The following is an 8,995-nucleotide window of genomic DNA, read 5'->3' on the forward strand; positions in this document are numbered from 1 at the left end:
GAGGAGAGGAGAGGAGAGGAGAGGAGAGGAGAGGAGAGGGATCCCTGAATCTAAATTCTTTCTTCTTGTTTCTCCTATGAGCACAACTACTAACAAACTAACAACCATCCACCTCTAGCATTTATATACCATCAGAATTCCAAACAGAAACTATCTACAGCTGCCAAAGCCTCTGCTAGAGCACGAGGCACCTCCTAGTCAAAGCCTCTGCTAGAGCAGGAGGCACCTCCTAGTCAAAGCCTCTGCTAGAGCACGAGGCACCTCCTAGTCAAAGCCTCTGCTAGAGCACGAGGCAACTCCTAGTCAGCTGCTGCACACAGTCTGAAGTAGCTCCATATTCCAACACCTGCGATTAAAACGAAAATACATTCTTACAATAGTTCTATGAGAAACCAAAATTCTACAACTGTCACTACAACACTATCTAAATGAGAGTGTTCAGGTGTTACACCTTCAAATTTATTTCCATGCTTCTGTTTGATTTTTTTTTTCAGGGCAAAAATCTGGGGGTCCAAGTTATAGTATAATAATTTTTTGTTTACAAAAAGTGGTTTGTACACAGAGAACATGTCAGTTGAAGAAAACAGTAACTAAGCTGCTAACAGTGGCCATCCATGATACAGTGTACAGGATACATATCAACTCTCAGATGCCATTTGAGCACACTGGGAAGCTGGCTCTTGACACCGGGCTCCACCCCATTTCAGACACAAGCATGTTTATGTCACATGTCCTCCAAGACCCTCTTGTATGAGAATGGACTGGGCTGCCTAAGTCAGTGAAAACGAGGGGGGAAAAAATGAACAGCAAAAACACTGTGTCCTTGAAAACAGTTAGAAATCGAACTCTCTCCAATAGAGGTTACTACTGTTCACCACATGGTTAAAACTACCTAACTCAGAATGGGGCGGTTAGCCATGCAAAGACCATCACTGGCGAGAAGTACAGATGACTGCCTCAACCATCCCAGTTGACTTGTGCGTGACACAATGTGCCAAGCCTATGGCTTGACATCATCTGTATTTGCCATCTCAGTCAGGCAGTTTCAAGACTGAGCAGACAGCCATCACAGATCATCCCTAAGACCACATGTAACACATGGCTGACAGAGCAGGAAGGAGGGATAGCTTTTATGCTATATGTACAAGTTTTGTTTTCTTCTAAGTCTATTAGTGAGGACATGAAACTCTACATTCTTTTCAACCAACTGAAAAATAGAAATAGCCTACAGCACAGACACCAATGGTCTACAGCACAGACACCAATGGTCTCCAGCACAGACACCAATGGTCTTCAGCACAGACACCAATGGTCTCCAGCACAGACACCAATGGTCTCCAGCACAGACACCAATGGTCTCCAGCACAGACACCAATGGTCTCCAGCACAGACACCAATGGTCTACAGCACAGACACCAATGGTCTACAGCACAGACACTAATGGTCTCCAAACAAAAATGTTTCATTTGAGCTTTGCTTTCTCACTTCAGATCAGTTTTACAATGTAGTGCAGAAAGAACTGCATAAAGCCATTAAGATTTATAATCTAAAAAGATGCTTCTGACATTAAAGTCTTAAGAAAATACATTATTAAATTTTAACATGAAAAAGCCTAAATTGCCTTTAATTCTTCATTAGCAAAGGAATTTGCTGAACACTAGATTTCAAGGCCACACTATCTCACGGAAGGCAAACACGGTTTTATGTAAAATCGAATGCCCACTTACCACTTGCAAATTCACTGAGATGAACTGTGATTTTTCTGGCACTTGCATTTAGAAGTGCTATCTTCTTGAGTCATTCTTTTATTTATTTCTTTACATTTCATATTCCATCATATGGGCCTCCCTTCAATACCAGTTCTCTGTGAGTACCTATGAAGAGTTTAACAAAAATTTCTTACAGAGATAAAAACAGTAAGCAGGAAAACATTCTGGGAAACTCAATAACCAAAGGTGTTAAGATCAGAACTAAGATGATCCCAGTCCAGCTGGCCTGTGCATTCCTATAGCCCTCCGCACTACCACACACGCGCGCGGGCGTGCGCGCACACACACACACATACGCGCACGCGCACACACACCCCGCCAGGAGCACCATGGTCTTTATTCCTGGAAGCTCTCTCTTTTGAAATCATCCAGTTCCCATGAAACCAAATACCCATGTGTCCTGCATTTGGGCTCAATGAACTGCCTTAGCCACAAAGCAGAGTCACAGTGCACTCTGAGCCCACTTGTGAGAGTCAGGACAATGATGATCAAATGTACAGCTCCAAGTCTCTAAGCACGACAGGCGAACAGAGGAATGTAAAGTCTATGTTCTCATTCAAAATGCTAACAAAAAATTTATCTCCCTCGAATAAAACCACTGAGAGTCAACCAGAAAAGTGAACTACTACAGTTCAAATTTTAAAAGGTCATATTATAAAGAACTCTCCATAGGGCATACCAACTCACTTCTTCAACCAAGTTATTAAATACATATTATCATGGATGCTGAAGAAATTCAGGTCCTCTAGAAGAGCAGCAGGTGCTCCTAGCCACTGAGCCATCTCTCAGCACCCACTAACTTTAACCAAGTTCAAAATGGTCTCCTTCACTTTTGTCTTGCCCTTAGGGACCAAGTATGTATGACAAACTTGGGGAGCTGCTACACCACTATTGGTAAACAAATGAATGTTTTTATCCAGGAAAACAAACAGGCAAGCCTGAGAATTATATGCAGTACATTTTGAAACACGGCCAAAGTCAGTAACGCAGCTAAGGCTTGGAGCTCTTGATGGCTTCCTCACAGCACTTTCTGTCAGTCACATTATTAGGAAACAGCACAGGTCAATCACCCATGACTCAAATCCCAGCCACTCACTGACTTAAAGTCTAAAAAAAAATCACTCTGTGGGATACAAGTAACATGGAGCCCCTGAATCCAAAAGTTAGGGGATAACAATATCCCAGTGCCTCAGAACTATAAAATGTCATTGAACATTAGCATTGTACATTTATTAACACACTACATTTAAAACAATATAAAAAACGGATTAGTTTTTTTAAACATACCACAATAAAAACCAAAGTGGCAAGTACATATCTTTAAAGGCATCCATAAAGTGACTTGGCTTTTGATTTTATTCTACTCTAAAAACTGATTAATCATGGCAGTTAATTCTGAGATACCAGGCTCTAGTTGACTTTAGGAATCAGCCTAACATTATTTCAAAAATATCATCAATACTCAGTTTATTATCAACAAAGTAGACCTGTCTTATATGGGCGTTAAAAATAGGGAGCTATGGTCAAACTTGTACTGCCTCTTTTTCCTTTCCAAGCCTCATTGTAACATGGCAAAACAGGGATGATAATGCTAACTTAGAGGACTGCTGTCACACTTCAGCGGGAAGCTGCCTAGCAAGGACGCACCATTGGCCAACGGTGACTTGAAAGCGAAGTGAATTAAAAATAAGTATGACTTTAGCAATCCTAAATAAAGATATTCCTGAACCCCATCATTAAAAGTGTTACTAACATTTAACCATCCATCTACTTTCTATTTTGTTTAATACCAAAGCCAGGGAATTATTTATTAAAATAAACCCTTTAGGATCAGTGAGAAGTCTCTGTGGGTAAAGGCACCTGCCGTCAAGCCTGCAGACCTGAGTTCAATTCCTGGGGCCCATATGGTGGAAGGAGAGAAGGAATTCCTGTACATGGTCCTCTAACTTTTACAAAATGTGCCATGGCAAGTATGTGCCCACACACATGCACACACACACACACACACACTCACACAAAAGAGACCCCTTCAGTTACTGCAGGCTTACCAGTGACATCATACTGCATTGTAAGTATGCAGGGAAGATGCGTGTCACACACTGCCTGCTCTGTTTTCAAGCAGAAAAAAGAAAATACAGGTTTGATCTGAAACAAAGCTCCTCCTCCAAGTAGAAAGCCAGATGTCAAGCCAGGAGTGGAGCCTGGATGGAAGTCAGCACTTGATTTCAGAAGCTAGTGAACAAGTCTAGCCAAGGCATTCTGAGACACAAATCAAAGAATCATGGGTGCTGTAGTGTCCAGGCACATTGTCCTGGCACCTCCAATGGTTTCAATGCACCCTGCGGAAGGCTCTTTGTTACTGCACTCTGGACAAAACTGAACCTAAGCTGTTGGCCCTTCACATGCATATGTATACCAGCTTCATAGAATTCCAAAGTATGCACTTCCACTGACAACACTGGGCCAGCGTTACATACTTCTGTACTCTCCTGACCCAAGAATAACTTGGAAGATGTAGAATGATACCAACTAAAGACGGACTATCAAATATTGTTTCCGTGTATGAAAAGCTCTGTGGGAATTTTCATGGAGGAACACAGGAGTACAAAAACACAAAAGGCAATATTAATGTAGGGTGGAGACAGGTTCAGTAATTACCTTCCTCCAAAAATAACACTAGGAAAAAACACTCAGGTACAGTAGAAGCCAGAAATGAAGAGGCCAAGTCAGGTTTTTCCTGGGTGTTAACCAGACATGTTCTTCCAAATGGGAAAAGGAGCAAGCTATTGCCCTTCAAGTAGCCACTGGGCCAAGACATCCTGGGAAAAGAAAAAAAGGCTAGATTGGCCTGCCCACACATAGCAGAGTTTACCAACACAGGTATAAATTAAGCATACTAACATTAAATGCTTCTAATAATGAAATTCTACAGGTTGTGAACAACTAAGTAACTCTCTAACCACAGATAAAAGACTTTTAAAAAAGAATGTGTGAATTCACAATCAAGCACTGCTAATCTGTACCTAATCTGATCTCTCTAACTCATTTACTTTCTGTGTCTGTGTCTCTGTCTGTGTGTGTGTGTGTGAGTATGTATGTGTGTGTGTGTGTGTGTGTGTGTGTGTGTGTAGATCTACATCCAGCCTCTTAAAGTCTAGAAGCAGCTTAATTTACACTGCGATGACTACAGTAGAAAAGCAGGCCTATAATGCAAAAGACATAGCCAGCTATAAACCAGGAAACATGCTAATAAACTGATATTGCAGTAAGGTGTTTAGGGTTGACTAGCAGCCTCACACATGAAAAATGTGACTACCAAACTAGCTGATAGAGCTTCCTGGGGATTCTTAACCAACAAATCATACCCAGGCTTCTTTCTTTCTTTAATTTTTCACCATCCCTCCTCCTCCCAGTGCAGTGGATACAACCCAGGGCCTTGCTCATCCCAGGCAAGGACTCTACCACTGACTGACATATATATGCAAACATATATATGGCGATAGATCGGGGAGATCATGGGAGACCTCTGCTTTTTGCTCATTCTATATATGTCAAACATCTTTAATCTCAGTAATAGCGTAATAAATGTACACTGACTGTTCTACTAGACTGATCTTTAAAAAGTTGAATCTAAATCCTAATACTTTTGCTAAATAATATAATAAAGTCTACATTCCTTTGCTTCCCCAGTTATGCCTGATAAATTTATATTGCTGCAACATACAACATCCTATGCTGAGCTGTTTCCATAGGTTCCATGTGGACATTTCCCAGAGTTCTTAGTCTCTTTACTAATACATGTGCTTTCCCAATAGGATTCTGAATTAGAGAAATCAGGCAGTGGGCACATAAGTAAAAAGGTTATAACCAACTGATTTCTTTTTGTCTGGATCCTAATTGACATACTGATATGTAGGTACTTAGGTATTTAAATTTTTGTAAGTAAACAAAGCATGCTTAGACATCAATTTCTCTTAAACATGTAAACTGTGTTTATTCCAGCTACAGCTCCTTAAGTATTAACAGAGCTCTCCATAGTTTGAAGACATCTAATATAATTCTGCTGTTTTACAGTCAAGTTGAATTCTGGAGGTCTGGTACTACATGGATCCTCCTCACCATGTCAAAAGGGGTGTTAAATTAAAAGCAGACATTTCCCAGATAGACATGAGAAAGCTTGAAAGATCGCCTCTTAGAAAAATTTAGCCTGGCTACCTAGTTGTATAGATGAGAAAATAACACTGGATCCCTGGCCTACCCATGACCCCATAGCTGGATAGTACAGAAACCAAAAGCGAATCTGGCTTTTCTGTCTTCAACTCCAAACTGTATCTGTTTTTTTTTCCCCCAAATTATTTCATACCACTTCTCCTCTTCAAAAGCCTTACTACTGAGAGGGTACAACTTAGGTGGAAACAGAGTACCCTCTGAACTTTATCCGTGGATCTCAAGCTCTGGAAGAACTTAATGAGATACTGCACCAAACCCTTTCATCTAGGAATGGCACACACTAAGCAGTCATCAAATGGTAACGGCTATCATTATCTTTTACCACAAAGTAGGTAGTGAATTGGGGGGTGGGGGGGTGAGGGGTATGCATATTAGCAGTGGGTGGAGGACCCATTTGACAAGTCTTTTAAACTTACACTTAATTACCCTTATTTGCCCTTATTTTGGGCTGAAACTTTACACTGATTTATGACCCACCCACAATGACCTTGATTTTTACCCACCCCCTCCTGTACTTTTATGAACTGCTATATTGCAGTATTTTCAAGTAATAATCGGTCAGGTCCTCTTAGCCCTGGAGATACAAACATCTTCCACTGACTCATAAGGTATCTTAAAATGTGACCCAAATACAGATCGAGAAAAGATCATAAATTTTAAACGACAAGCGCAGGTTACGTTCAGCGAGCGATTACAGGGAATGGTAACAAGTGCAAAGTGCTGCCATGCGGAAAGCCATTTTCTCAAAACAGCCGGTGCGGCCGGCCGAGGGAGAGGAGGGAGAAGGTCAATGGAGGTGCACGGTTTTCTCCCAGAGGGTCCTCTGCAGCTCCGCACCAGCGACCTCGAAATGAATGAAACGCTCGGTCACACCGACAGCCCGGGCCCCGGGGGTGCAGGGACGCCAGAGTCCCGGGGAGAACTCGGCGGATTTCTCTCCCCACCCCAGCCCATTCAGGGCCGCGGTCTCCGGGAGGGATGCTCCATGGCAGGTGCGGGACCGCCCGCCGGCCCACACTCACCGCCGCCCGCTCCGCCGCTCTCCACTCGGCTCCGCGCCTCCGCCGCCCAGGCCGGGCCGCGCTCCCCTTCCGCTTCCGGGAGCCGAGGCGCCGGGACCGGCCGAGTGGGTGTCGGCATGCCCGCGCGCCCGCGCGGAGGCACGGCCGCCGTCGCCCTCTCCGCTTCGCGCCCCGGAGCCGCGATGGGAGCCGCCGAGGGCCGAAAGACCTGAAAGCGCTCGCAGCCCAGCGCTGCGCCCGGCCTACCTTCGTCTAACCTACCTGTGCCTCCCCGCCCTGCATCCCGGCCCTGCCCAGGCGGCAGCACACGCGTGTCCCCACACCCTCCCTGCCTAGGACCAGCCTCAGCCTTAAGCGGTGCTCGCTTCTTCCTTCTGTCGGGGAGCAGGCCTCTCTCCCCAATGACAGCTATGGATTTTCCAGGTTACCTTGCTTCAAAATTTAGTCTGCAACATTGACATCTTCTGGGATTCTGGAGAGAATGCAGTCTCAGGCCTGCTCATTCCGTACCTGAATTTTAATTCAGGATCTGGAGGTGACACCTATCAGTGCACCCCAAAGCAGCAGTGTTCATCTTTAGGGCCTTCGGACCCTCTTTTGGGATACCCCAGCCATTGGAGGTTTTTCCAATTCTTGTTGGCAACCTAAATCCATTCAAATAATCTTTAAATGCATTTCAGATAATCTCTATAAATTGTCAGCGCTCCAATCAGTGAAACCTAGGAAAAAAATTAATGAACGCAACAGTTCAAATAACCCATCTCCCAATCTAAGCTGTTATCCTCACAAACGCCTGAGATACAATTACTATAACCTTTTGCACCTCACTCCTAAATAGTGCTGTGGAAAACTTTATACTGTATGGAGATAGCTGGTTATGCCTACATGTCCCAGAAGAAGATAATGTGTGATGGGAGAGGAATTCCCTGCTGTAGGAAGTCTGAACTTCTTGTTAAATGGTATTGAGAGCCTTCCAGAACAAACTGTTCCCGGTGGTACCTGTTACTCAGGTCCTGGGACGACAGCTGTACTAACTCTAGAGTTACCTTCAACTAGCTTGTTCCATTTCCTGACAAATCCCCTTAATTTCATTCCCCTTAAAAAAATCTTCTACCTCCCCACTGATAGGGGCAGGATAGGAAGACAGAGCAAACAAGGGAGTGTGGGAAAGGGGGAGGCCTCTCACGTGGAGACATAGCTTTCCTCCTGGCTGTGTGTCAAGAAACATCAACACAACCACTAAAACCAAGGCTGCCTCCAAGATAATACTCATTCTTCCCTCTACATCTCAAACAACAGTGTCACAGTCACTGTGACAGCTACTCAGGGCCAGGGTGATTGTAGCCTTGACTTTAACCCTGTTAGCAGTACTCTCTCAACTCTAAACTAAAGAATAAGCCTTGTAAAACCACCTAACAATCCTATTTACAAAAAGAGCGTTCTTTAAGATAAGAGAAATAAGTAAATCATGACTTTCCTTTATTTTAAAACTGTTCTTAGGCTTTGTAAATTACATCTTTTGAGCAAGTTAACTTAGAAAGCTGCAGAATTATATGTGTATGTATACATATATACATATACACATATATGCACATACATGTATATATGCATATGTGATATAATATATATACCATAAAGACTCCCAGCATAACTGCTCGCTCTTGCTCTTTCTCTTTCTTTCTCTCTCTCTCTCTCTCTCTCTCTCTCTCTCTCACACACACACACACACACACACACACACACACACAAAGTCATGTCTCAGATCTGTACTATTGTCCTTTCCTCAAGACAGACTGGTTTCCTCTCTTGGGCTTGTGTGTGTGTGTGTGTGTGTGTGTGTGTGTGTGTCCTCTGTCCCACAGTCTTACCCATACTTGGGCTTAAATCTGAAGTTTGTGTTGTCCCTTATCACTACTTAATAAATTCACTTTGCTCTGACTCATCCTTAGGTTCTTTTCTGAATATATTTCAATA

General features: G+C 43.3%; 1 protein-coding gene across 4 annotated transcripts in view; it reads right to left on the reverse strand.

Annotated features, from left to right (window-relative positions):
• Positions 1-7,506, reverse strand: part of Zdhhc21 (zinc finger DHHC-type containing 21) — a 60,980-nt gene extending 53,474 nt beyond the window's left edge. Inside the window, exons 1-3 of one of the 4 annotated variants that reach the window (XM_029476193.1) lie at positions 7,022-7,159; positions 4,428-4,588; positions 1,728-1,874 (exon numbers count right to left, since the gene is read on the reverse strand). The gene's annotated coding sequence lies outside the window, so the exon portion shown is untranslated. Of the gene's footprint in view, positions 1-1,727; positions 1,875-4,427; positions 4,589-7,021; positions 7,160-7,282; positions 7,296-7,449 lie in introns of those variants that run through there. The other 3 variants (XM_029476195.1, XM_021160134.2, XM_029476194.1) reach the window with 3 other exon arrangements.
• Between the last annotated feature and the right edge of the window lie 1,489 nt (positions 7,507-8,995).

Source organism: Mus caroli, chromosome 4 (genome assembly GCF_900094665.2).
Source record: "Mus caroli chromosome 4, CAROLI_EIJ_v1.1, whole genome shotgun sequence".
Lineage (NCBI taxonomy): Eukaryota > Metazoa > Chordata > Mammalia > Rodentia > Muridae > Mus > Mus caroli.